We start from the raw sequence: 12805 nt of genomic DNA on the forward strand, positions 1-12805 counted from the left end.
CCCGAGCATCAAATGTGTGTGGCCCGAAAAAAAATTAAAAAATAAAGAAAAAAAAAGGCCTTTAGTTGTTTTTTTTTCTTTTTTTTTGGTTTCTGGGCCACACCCAGCGGTGCTCAGGGGTTACTCCAGGCTGTCTGCTCAGAAATAGCTCCTGGCAGGCACGGGGGACCATATGGGACACCGGGATTCGAACCAACCACCTTTGGTCCTGGATCAGCTGTTTGCAAGGCAAACGCGGCTGTGCTATCTCTCCGGGCCCGTTTTTTTTTTTTTTTTCTTTTTCGGGCTCCTTCCAATTCTTTCTTTCAGTGCTGACCTCAATGCTTCAGCCTCTATGCTGATCAAACTGGTATTTTTGCTTAATCAATCCAAAGTAGAACCAAATACTCATTATTATAAAGATTTCTGTTCCTGGTCCCCCGTGCCTGCCAGGAGCTATTTCTGAGCAGAGAGCCAGGAGTAACCCCTGAGCAACGCCGGGTGTGGCCCAAAAACCAAAACAAAAAATTTCTGTTCCTAACATTTTAAATAGATGCTGAATTCCAGTGTGTAAAGGCAGTACAGTGGGTAGACTCGCCTTGCCAACACCCAAGCCAGATTTGAGTCCCAAGATCCCATATGGTATATCACCCACCTCCAACCCTATCAGAAATGACCAGAACAGGGGCCAGAGTGATAGCATAGCAGTTTTGCACACAGTTGACCTGGGTTCAATCCCCGGTATCCCAGAGCACGGCCTGGAGTAACCCCTGAGCATAGCGCCAGAAATAACCCCCAAGTACCGCCAGGTATGGCCCACAAATAAGCGATTTTTTTTTTTTGAGGGATGGGGGTTTGGGTCACACCTGGTGATGCTCAGGGGTTACTCCTGGCTATGCCCTCAGAAATTGCTCCTGGCTCCGGGAACCAAAAGGGACACCGGGGATCGAACCCATATCTGTCCGAGGCAAATGTCCTACTGCTGTGCTATCGCTCCAGCCCCAAAAGTATAACAGTCAGGAGTATATAGGACACCACATATGGTCCTAAAATAAAATGTTGAATTAAATTTTACCTTGTTTTTTTAGCATGATCAGACTTTTTAAAACATGAAATTGTAGCTTCACTCAGGAATGTCTTGGCCTATCATTGTTTTACTGTCATCTTCTTCAAATCTAGTAATCACATTCAGTTTCATTTCATGGTTAGCAATTTTTTTAGCAGCTTGATTATCCAATTTCTTCTGATATTTTGTAAAAATATCACATGGATTTATCATTGAGTGACAAGAAGGTTACAATGCATGCTTTGCTGTGTATGTAGTGTGAATGTTTGAATTGACACTGAGTAGTCACTGAGAATATCGGCATCACTGAAACTTTGAAAGACGCAATATAATAGTTTATTTAACGTAGCACTCATTCTTATTGGCATAATGAATGTAGACTAAGAATAAACTAGTAGAGGGCCCGGAGAGATAGCACAGCAGCGTTTGCCTTGCAAGCAGCCGATCCAGGATCAAAGGTGGTTGGTTCGAATCCCGGTGTCCCATATGGTCCCCCATGCCTGCCAGGAGCTATTTCTGAGCAGACAGCCAGGAGTAACCCCTGAGCACCGCCGGGTGTGGCCCAAAAACCAAAAAAAAAAAAAAAAGAAAAAAGAATAAACTAGTAGCAAAGTTTATACAGCATTTCAATTATTACTGTGCTAAATGTATCATTGAAGACTGATATACAGGTATGCTGAAATGATGCAGAGTGAAGATTACCTGTTTTAAAAAGAAAAACTTGAATTAGTTCATAAAATAATCACAGATGCAAAGCATGTGCTCTATCATTGAGCTACATATAGTTCTAATCCCCAAAGCAATCAGAAAGTTTTTTAGGATCAGGAAAATGTACAGCAGTTTGGGCGCATACCTAGCATGTGTCAATTCCGGAAACCGCATGGTCCCTTGAGCACTGTGGGCATGCCCTGGAGGTCCCCAAGCATCTTAGGGACTGCCCTGGTATACATATACTGCAGAGTCCCAGCAGCATCACAGTGTCAGGCTCTAATCACTGAACCTCTAGCAGAATGGCTGAGCAGCACAGTATTCCCTTAGCACTGCTCTATAACACATAGGCACATGAGCATGTGTGTTTTTCATAAGGGTTGCTTGGCCCATTCATCAGAACCTGAATATTTCTGTACCACAGTCACAAAGGGTACAGGTGAAAATATTGGGAGATCTAGAGGTAGGTATCATATAGAGCTAATAATTGAATTTGGCCTCACATGCTAGTCATATGCACTATCACTTTAGTTAACTCCCTACCATAAGTCAAATTTTTGCTCCTGTTTCTGGTCAAATGGGATAAAACCTGGTGTTCCCAAATGCAAAGTTTGCGCACCAGCCCTTTGAATCATCTCCCCAACCCTTTGGTTCTGTATTTAGGAATTGCTCAGGGGATCACATGCAATGCCGAGGACTAAACCTGGGTAAGTCACATGAAAAGCAAATGCCTTAATCCATACATTATCTCTCCAGCCCAAATTAATAGTCTACTACAAGAATGTTTAGAAATAATTTAGAATAGAAATCTTCAACTAAGAATTTGCCTGTCCAGAGGCCGAATAACAGTATACCAGGGAAGGTTCTAGCCTTGCACATGGCCAATCCAGATTTGATCCCAGGATTCCATCTCATTAGTTCCCTGAGCCTATCAGGAGTGACTCCTGAGTATAGAGTCAGGAATAATCTGTGAGAACTGCTAGGTATCACGCCAAAATAGAATAAAATTATATATTCAAATTTGACAAATACCTAAGATAACAAACATAATGACAGAATTGATGTTAGATTTGGTATTCCCAGATTCATGAGCAAAGTTTATATTAAGATGGTTATTTGCTGGATTAGTACCAACAGCCAAGTAAATTTAAATCCTAAAACATAACCTAAAAGTTTCATAGGCTGAAAAATATTTCTAAAAAAGTAAACACCAAGTTTTAAGTTCTTAAATCAACTTAGAAATTTCTTTGAAATTATTTGTTATCTTTGAAAACTAAAACAAGGAAAAATTTGAAATTAAATCCACATTACACAAATAAACTTTGTTTTATCTTAATTTTTTTATTCTGTCAAGATCAATAAATTTATTATTCCCTTACCTGATATAAATCTTCAAATTCTTGATGTGATAAATTTGACAAATGTTGTCTAAGAAAAATACCTTCAACTTTATTCCTAGAAGCAAAAACATTTACAAGCAAATTAATGTATAAAAACAACTTTAGATAATAGAAGTCATAATTCTCTTTTCATTATGTCCTCATCCACATACATTAATCACAACAAATCATGATGTGAACAGCAGTGGAAAATGTTTAATCACTGGACATTGACATTTTGTTATTGTCATCTTAAGATCTAGATATAAGATTTAAATAAAGGTTCATCATACTTAAACATTAAATGCTCCCTTCTACAAAATTAAGCTCTCTTATAAAAAATTAAGAGATCCAGCTGTGGGCCGGATAGCACAGCGGTGGGGCATTTGCCTTGCACACAGCCGATTCAGGACAAATTGGTTCAAATCCCGTTATCCCATATGGTCCCCTGTGCCTGCCAGGAGCAATTTTTGAGCAGAATCTGGAATAATACCTGAGCACTGCCAGGTGTGCCCCAAACAACCCCCCAAAACAAAGATATCCAGTTGTACTATAAATGGAAACTCTTTTAAATGTCCAAATATATCATTCTGCAAATTTTTCTTTTCATTTTTGTGGGCAGTGCTCAGTGATCCTGGCTGGCTCAGTGAGACCGTATGGGGTTCTGGGGATTGAACCCAAGTTGTCCATGTACATACAAGTCAAACAAGCTACCTGCTGTACTAATTAAAGCTCAGCCCCACAAATTACTGTTAACCTTGTCTTCTCACCATCAATCCTGATAAAGAATAGCCATAATGTATTTTCTAGAATTAAAACTTTAAAGGAAAAATGCCTTTATCAAAGTTTTTCAATGGTGATAAAGGCAAAAAATACTATAAATCTGGCCAGAGTGATAGCACAGAGGAGGGGCACGCAGTCTTGCATACAGACAACCTGGAAGGGATCTAGGTTCAAATCCTGACATCTATATGGTCTCCCAAGCCTGCCAGGTGATTTTCTGAGCGCAGCAGAGTCAGGAGTAACTCATTAGCACCACCGGGTGTGGCCCAAAAACAAAAAACAACTGTAAATCTGAGGTACTCTAATTAAAATCCTACTAAGTGGGTGTGTTCTGCTTGCTAGATTAGATCTGCATTATATTGGGTTACTAAAAGGAGAAACTCATGGGAGGATGTTAAAAACAGAAAAACACACCATATTAAATTATGATGCTTTGGGGCAAAGGAAAATAACTGGTGTTGCTGCATATTTCATCTTCATTCCAACTTATTTTAAACATCTGTGGATCTTCCTGTAACTGGACATCCTTTGAATGAAAAATTGAAGTTTTTCAAGTAAATGTGTATCCCACGCAAAAATACTAGCAGTAGGGAAACTCAAATTTTTTTTAGTTTTTTGGTCACATCCAGCAGCGCTGAGGGGTTCCTCCTGGCTCTACACTCAGAAATCACCCCTGGCAGGCATGGGGGATCATATGGGATGCCAGGATTCGAACCATTGTCCTTTTCTGCTTGGAAGGCAGATGCCTTACCTCCAGGCTATCTCTCCGGCCCCAAGGGAAGACTCAATTTCTACTTATAGTCCAGTTCAGTGTTTCCCAAAGTAGCTAATACTGCCTTCTGGGGGTGCTGGTATAATCATGGTGGTTGGTGTTTTCTGCTTATTCTCCTAAAACAGAGGCACTAAGTGTTTTTTTGCTGAAAATAATCAAATAAGTTTGAAAATCACCGATCTAGTTCTACTTAATTTTTCTATTTCCACCTAAATGAAACTGGGAGAGGGAAAATGGATACAAGAAAAAAAATATATATGACCCAAAGTTGATTAATTTGATTTATTTTTTTTTAAGGTTACTAATTTCTTGGAAACATTGCAAAAGGAGCACAGTTGTATTTTAGACAGACAAAAGCAAGAAACTATGCACCTTAGAAAACAGAGCATAATATTTGGCTACAAACTTGGAATGATCAGATTTGAGGGTCAACAATTCTCTCTTGGTGCCTACCTTGCCTGCGCTAGCCTTGGACGGACCTCGGTTCGATCCCCGGCCTCCCATATGGTCCCCCAAGCCAGGAGCAACTTCTGAGCGCATAGCCAGGAGTAACCCCTGAGGGTTACTGGGTGTGGCCAAAAAACAAAAAAAAAAAAAAAAAAAAAAAACAATTCTCTCTTTTATTCAATAAATTAAATGCTATGTAAGACAGCTCACAGGACTAAAGCACAAGTCTTCACATAGTCACCAAGTTTGATGACCAAAGCTGCAAAGACCCTGAATCACCACACCATGCCAAGCACTTCACCATTCAGTCAGCAAAGCCTGGTGGTCTTTGGGACTGAATTCCCAAGCTACTGGGGGAACTGTTTGGAAGGGGTCTCCCTGCAAATTGAATGTTTATTTAATATGTGGAGACCACCTTCCAGGTCAATCTCCAATGGCACCCTACTTTTGGGAAATCATACCCTTTTGTGTAGTCTGTGATAAACAGAACAGGGCAGAAACGTGGCGTGCCACTTTCAAAACAAACCTTAAAAGAAACACTTCCATCTTGATCTGTCTTGCTCATGATTCCCTCCAGAGAAAGCTAGTTGGCCCTCTGTCAGGACATTCAGGCAGCCTGGGGACAGGTTTCTATGGTGAAGATCAGAAGTCTCAGCTAACTGCGAAGTTCCATCAGCAGATGCCCCATGTGAGTTCAGATGATGATGTCTGTTTTCCTCAGACCTTAGGCAGTTTATTTTAAATCAATTTAACTTAATGGTAAGGTTCATAATTACATAGCTAAATAAATAATACAAGCCATAATTTATATCCAAATTAAAATTTAGAAGCTGGAGCAAAAGGGCATTTGCCATACACACAGCCACCCCAGGTTCAAGCTCCAGCATCCCGTTAAGATCCTGAGTACCTCCAGGAGTGATCTCTAAGCACTGCTGGGTACGGCCCCAAACAAAACAAAAAAACTAAGTCATACATTCATAAAGTTTGGAGGGAAAGATTTACAACTGTCATTATATTTGGTCAGCAATATTTTCAATATTCTTTCAAGTTTCAAGTTTTCTGCAGAGGGCCAGAGCAATAACACAGTGGTAGAGAGTTTGTTTTGCATATATGGTGACCCAGGACAAACCCGGGTTTGACTCCTGGTATTCCATATGGTGCCCTGAGCCTGCCAGGAGCATTTCTGAGTGCAAAGCCAGGAGTAAGTCTGAGCGTGGCTAGGTGTGGCCCAAAAACAAAAACAAAATTTTTTGCAGAATAACCATAACAAAAAAAATTATCAGTAGCAAGAGAGATAGTACAGCTAGGGAGATTACTTTGCTTTGCAGATTACCAGGTTCCATTCCTAGTACCGCATGTGGTCCCCAAAGCATTGACAGAAGTGATCTCTGATGTGGTCCCCAAAGCATTGACAGAAGTGATCTCTGATGGGGCCAGAGTGATGGCGCAGCAGTAGGGGTTTGCCTTGCACAAGGCTGACCTAGGACCAGGATTCAATCCTGGTGTCCCATATGGTCCCCCGAGCCAGTAGCAATTTCTGAGTGTATAACAAGGAGTAACCCAAGGGTCACCCAGTATAGCCAAGAAAACAAAAACAAAATAAAAGAAGTGGTTTGAGTTCAGAGCAAAGTCAGGAGTAAGACCTGAACACAGCTGGCTGTGGCACACAAATTTAAAAAATTATTCCAATTTTAGAAAAGTGTGGGGTTCTGGAGTGATAACATGGTGGTAGCTTGGTAGGGCGTTTGCCTTGGCACGTGGTTAACCCGGACAGACATAGGTTCGATCCCCAGCATCCCATATGATCCCCCAAGATAGGAGCAATTTCTGAGTGCAGAGCTAGGAGTAAAATCCTGAGTACCTCTTAGGTGTTGGCCAACAAAACAAAAACCAAACAAACAAAAACAGTGTGCTTTTCATGAGGCTGGTTTAAGAAATAACCACTGTTTAATAAGCAAGTTTAGGGCCCGGAGAGATAGCACAGCGGCGTTTGCCTTGCAAGCAGCCGATCCAGGACCTAAGGTGGTTGGTTCGAATCCCGGTGTCCCATATGGTCCCCCGTGCCTGCCAGGAGCTATTTCTGAGCAGACAGCCAGGAGTAACCCCTGAGCACTGCCGGGTGTGGCCCAAAAAAAAAACCAAAAAAAAAGCAAGTTTAAATAGCACAATGCCTGAGCCCTAACTGTTCAATAACCTTTAGAAGTTAATTTTTCCCAAGTAACCAAGTAATAAGATAGTATAAATTATTTTTCGCCAAAGCCTTTATAATTTCACTCCTGACGTAACAATACTAAAATCTAGGGGTGGAATGGTAGATAGTAAAGCATATAGGGTGCTTGCTTTATGTACAACTCACCCAAATTTGATCCCTAAGCATCCCATCTGATTCCCCTAATATCACCAGGAGAAATTCCTGAGTGCTGAGCTGTAAGTAATCTCTGAGCACAGCTAAGTGTAGACTCCCCCTGAAAAAAATTAATTTTGTATCCTCAAATTCCTTTTCTTTTCTGGTCAAACGCGGCAACACTCAGGGTATATTCCTGGCTCTGCCCTTAGAAGTTACTCCTGGTTGGCTCGGAGGAGTAGATGGGATGCAGGGAATCGAACCCGGTTCAGCCACGTGCAAAGCAAACAGCCTACCCACTATGCTATTACTCCAGCCCAAATCAAATTCTTATTGCTATTATTACCTCTTATCCTGAAAATTCTGAGTCATTACTTACCTACTTTCTAAGGTCCAGGCATCTTTTTTCCAACTTCTCCAAGAACAGAGTTCCTGTGAAGATATATTTTAATTACTCTATACAATGATATGCATTCTAAAAGCATCTACTTATAATATACTTACATATCCTCATTTAATTATTCAATAATCACAACAGTTCATTATGTGAACAGCAGTGAAAGGTTTAATCACTGGATATGAAATTACTAAAGGAAGCAAAGACATGATTAAATGATAAAGTTGACCACATGGCCATTAGTAAACCAGTCAAATATCAAACACTAGTATGTGAAAACTACAATCAAATATAAAGAAATATAAATACAAAATCAAAACAAAAAAAACAATTCTACTATAAGTAAGGTATCGCATACTTCTCTATGTAGGCGCACACTAAGCAAGTTCTCATTCATTCACAGGCCCACTGTGGACTATGGTCAGTCCCTCTAGCCAACCTACAACATTCAAGTAAATCTGTGTAGGGCAACAAAGCAATTACCAGTAATTTACTGGTAATTAATAACTACAAGAATCCAATTGGAATATAGAGAACCAGGTTATTTCACCTTTCTTACCAAATCACAAAAACTGAAATTTAAGTAAATAGGCAAGAAAGAAAACCCAATTTTACTCTGTACTCAGCAGGTGAGTCCACAGCTAGAATACCTTCAACTATTTTAGGAAAAAGAAAAAGGAGTGCCTTTTTTTTTTTTTTTTTTGCTTTTGGGTCACACCTGGCAGGCTTGGGAGACTATCTGGGATGCCAGGATTCGAACCACCGTACTTCTGCATACAAGGCAAATGCCCTATCTCCGTGCTGTCTTTCCCACCCAGGTTCTCTCTCTCCACCACAGGAACTCAGCAAGTTATACTAACTCTAAATTCATTTCAACAGCAACCACCAAGTACTAACCAACCTCTCTGGTTTAGTTTTGGGAGTCACATCCAATGGAGTTTAAGACTTAATCCTGGTAGGGGATCAAGGGACCAAAGAAAGCCAGCAAGTCAAATGAAAAGCCCACTTCCTCCCAAAACCAAACTTCTAACTAAATCCACAATTTTGATGAACATAAGTGTTTGGGGGGGAGGGGAGCCAATACTAGGCGATGCTCAGGGGTTATTTATTCCTGGCTCTTCACTCGGGAATCATCAGGGTGAAAATAAGCAAAGAAACAGAGACAAGCAAGAAAACAGGGGCTGGAAAAGCAAAACTGACCTATTACTGTTCCTTGAAGATACATGACAAATTGTTCCTCCTGTTGTTGGTGGCAGGGACAAAAATCAAGGGCCTCACACCACCTCTACCACTGAGCTCCATCCTCTTACTTGTTTCTAATTAGCTTCATTCAGGAGGTTTTAATTAGCCTTTTAATAGAAAAGGCTTATAGATTGTCTAACCAGCCTTAGAATCAACCCAGTCCTACCCTCAGCACTTACTGCAGTCCTATAAACCAAATTCCTCAAATTCATAAATGATTCCTTATGGATCTGGGTCCTGTGACTGTAAATCGTGTTACATAAGGGGTAGGGGAAAAAAAAAAGTTCATTTCCTCCAAATAAAAATATAAGCAGATTGGAATGGAAGTGGCGAAATACCTTGAAAGACATCTCGGACAAAGCAGACCAAAAGCAGCATTTTGCAGCAGTCTTTCTTCAACCTGGGAAATCATGCTTGGGAGCTAGAGAAGGCAAAAAAAGCTCGTTAAGTTTTCTGCAGGAAGCCAGAGAAGCGTTTTGTTTTCTTTCCCCCTTGGAACACTGAACTCTCATGGCACACGTGGAAGGGCAACCCCGCAATCCTCTTAGATCTTTGTGACAGCTTTTGCAGGATGCTCTGGCCTAGGCAGAGTCACCAGCCTCCCCAACTAGCGGCCACTCAGTCTTCACCAGGCGATCAAGTGGCACAAGACCTTTACCTTCTTTCTTGCCCATGCATCCTGCAGAGGACGGGTCCCCGGGCGTGCAGCGAGCGAGCCATGCCATCACCTCTGGGCCCATGCAAGCCAATAGGGCCACATGGCCGACCATTCCAACGCGCGCTCTCGCGCCACGGACCTGCCCATCCATTCCTTCGAGCCCCTCTTTCCTCTTCCTTTTTTCCTAGGGCAGTGGTGGGCAACCTTGTTTCTCCACTTTGCTCCAGCCTCTCATGTGTTTTGGCTTCCCAGGAGGCGCGATGGCGCCGGATTGAACCCACACACAGGTGGGAAGACAGAGAGAAGGAAAAGAAACCATCGGCGCTAGAGACCCCTTCAACCACCCGGGCGCTGAGGAAAAGCCGGCCAGCTCGCGTTTCTCATTGGCTGCTGAAACCCGACGCGCCCTGTGATTGGCCAGCGTCGAGAGAGCCACGCCCCTGGGGAGAAATGATTGGGCCCCGAGCCTTAAAAGCCCGCCTTCCTGCCGCGGTAACTAAAAGTCGTAGCGTAGCTGCCGCGTTGTCTATGGGCGGAGCTAACTTCCTCCTTAATAGCGTCGCGCCTCAGCCCTCGTGGGGAAGACCCCGCGTAGCCCAAAATGGCTGCTCGGCAGTGGGCTGCAGCATGAGGGGCAGCGTGCTGAGCCCGGAGCGCGGCCTCTCCTCCCACCACTGCGTGAGAGCAGTTTCCAAGATGGCCTGAGGAAGGCCAGGGAGGGGAGGGGCGGGGGCGGGGCCCGGGCCCGGCCGGGCCTTCCGTCTCGTCGTCGACGTGACGTGACGTGACGTGCGCGACGTGCGTAGCGTGAGACGGGGAGGGGCGTGGTCGCCTGAGCGTGAAATGTCACTTCTTGCAGGATGTTGCACCTGTCACCGTGATGTATAGGACAGGGACAGTAAAAGCGATTTTCCAGCTGCCTGTCTGGCCTGGCAATGAAAATTTGGCCCTCCAGGCTCGAGAAAAAGGCCTTCTATGGCCGTAGTGATAGATAGCACCGCGGTTAGGCTTTTGTTGGCCTTGCATGCAGCCGACCCGGTTCGATCCCCCCCTTGCATCCCATATGGTCCCCCAGATCCTGCCAGGTGTAACCCCCCTCCTGAGCGCCCTCGGGTGTGTCAAAAAAGAACGAGAGAGAGAGAGAGAGATGAAAGAAGAAAGAAAGAAAAAGAAAGAAGAAGAAAAGAAAGAAAGAAGAAACGAAAGATGAAGGAAAGAAAGAAAGAGGAAAGAAGGAAGGAAGGAAGGAAGGAAGGACGGAAGGAAGGAAGAAGGAAGGAAGGAAGGAAGGAAAAAAAGGAAGGAAGGAAAGCAAGAAGAAAGAAAAGAGAAGAAGATAAGAAGAAAAGAAAGAAAGAAAGAAGATAAGAGAAATGAAAGAAAAAGATAAAGAAAGAAAGAAAGGAAAGAAAGAGTAAGAAAAGAAAGAAGAAATGATGGGAGGGAGAAAGACAGAAAATAAAAGAAGAAAGAAAGAAAGAAAAGAAAGAAAAAGAAAGAGAAAGAAAGAAGAAGAAAAAGAAAGAAAGAAAGAAAGAAAGAAAGAAGAAAAAGAAGGAAGGAAGGAAAGAAAGAAGAAAGGAAGGAAGAAAGAAAGAAAAGAAGAGAAAGAAGAAGAAAGAAAGAAAGAAAGAAAGAAGAGAGAAAAAGAAAGAAGGAGAGAAAGAAAGAGAGAAGAAAGGAAGGAAGGAAGGAAGAAAGGAAAGAAAAGAAAGAAAGAAAAAGAAAGAAGAAAAAGGAAAAGAAAGAAAGAAAGAAAGAAAGAAGAAAGAAAAGAAAGAAAGAAAGAAAGAAAGAAAGAAAGAGAAAGAAAGAAAGAAAGAAAGAAAGAAAGAAAGAAAGAAAGAAAGAAAGAAAAGAAAGAAAGAAAAAGAAGAAAGAAAGAAAGAAAAGAAAAGAAAGAAAGAAAGAAGAAAGAAAGAAAGAAAGAAAGAGAAAGAAAGAAAGAAAGAGAAAGAAAGAAAGAAAGAAAGAAGAAAGAAGAAGAAAGAAAGAAAGAAAGAAAGAAAGAAAAAGAAAGAAAGAAAGAAAGAAAGAAAGAAAGAAAGAAGAAAGAAAGAAAGAAAGAAAAAGAAAGAAAGAAAGAAAAGAAGAAAGAAAGAAAGAAAGAAAGAAAGAAAGAAAGAAAGAAAAGAAAGAAAGAAGAAGGGCCCGGAGAGATAGCACAGCGGTGTTTGCCTTGCAAACAGCCGATCCAGGACCAAAGGTGGTTGGTTCGAATCCCGGTGTCCCATATGGTCCCCAGTGCCTGCCAGGAGCTATTTCTGAGCAGACAGCCAGGAGTAACCCCTGAGCAACGCCGAGTGTGACCCAAAAATCAAAAAAAAAAAAAAAGAAAAGAAAAGAAAGAAAGAGAAAAACGACATCTGTAGTGCAACTAGGAACTCCTTGTTTAAAACTTTTGTTTGTTTTTGAATTACACCCCGCAACTTAGGGGTTACTCCTGGCTCTATGCTCAGAAAGCGCTCCTGGCAGACTCGGGGGACCATATGGGATGCCGGGATTTGAACCATCGACAAACGCCTTACCTCCATGCTATCTCTCCAGCCCCTCGTTTAAAACTTTTAAGCACCATGGGAAGTCGCCACGTGGCTTATAGGAAAACCAACACAAGATAATAGACTTTACTAGAGACTTTAAATAAAGCAAATTATGGTATTTCCTTGCATAGTCAAGCAAATGGGGGTATTTCCTGACACTGCGGCCAGCCCAGGTTTCTGCACACCACATTTGGGCTCCCGACTCCACCAGAAGTGATCCCTTTAAGCACTGGGCCAGGAGTAAACTGAACACCAGCCAGGGCATGTCTCCCATTCCTCCAAAAGAAATAATCATTCAAAGCGAGTTTACTTGTTGGATAAAATGAGATAGATTTAAAACATGGACAACGTGCATTTATGTGAAGAAGATAAAACGTAGGCCTTGTATGTGAATCTTACTTTGAATCGTACCTAACTGGGGCTCCTAGGGGTAACAGAAGTAGCATGGAACATTAGAAAGAGTGCACATAGAGTGTAGAGAAGTGAAAAT

General features: G+C 42.1%; 1 long non-coding RNA gene across 1 annotated transcript; it reads right to left on the reverse strand.

Annotated features, from left to right (window-relative positions):
* Positions 1–1631: 1631 nt before the first annotated feature.
* Positions 1632–9524, reverse strand: LOC126032662 (uncharacterized). The gene is made up of 5 exons (XR_007503887.1): positions 9475–9524; positions 7858–7932; positions 5661–5857; positions 3133–3208; positions 1632–1747 (listed from the first exon to the last, which is right to left on the reverse strand). It is a non-coding gene; the product is annotated as an uncharacterized LOC126032662 (long non-coding RNA).
* Positions 9525–12805: the final 3281 nt, after the last annotated feature.

Source organism: Suncus etruscus, chromosome 16, assembly GCF_024139225.1.
Source record: "Suncus etruscus isolate mSunEtr1 chromosome 16, mSunEtr1.pri.cur, whole genome shotgun sequence".
NCBI classification, from domain to species: domain Eukaryota; kingdom Metazoa; phylum Chordata; class Mammalia; order Eulipotyphla; family Soricidae; genus Suncus; species Suncus etruscus.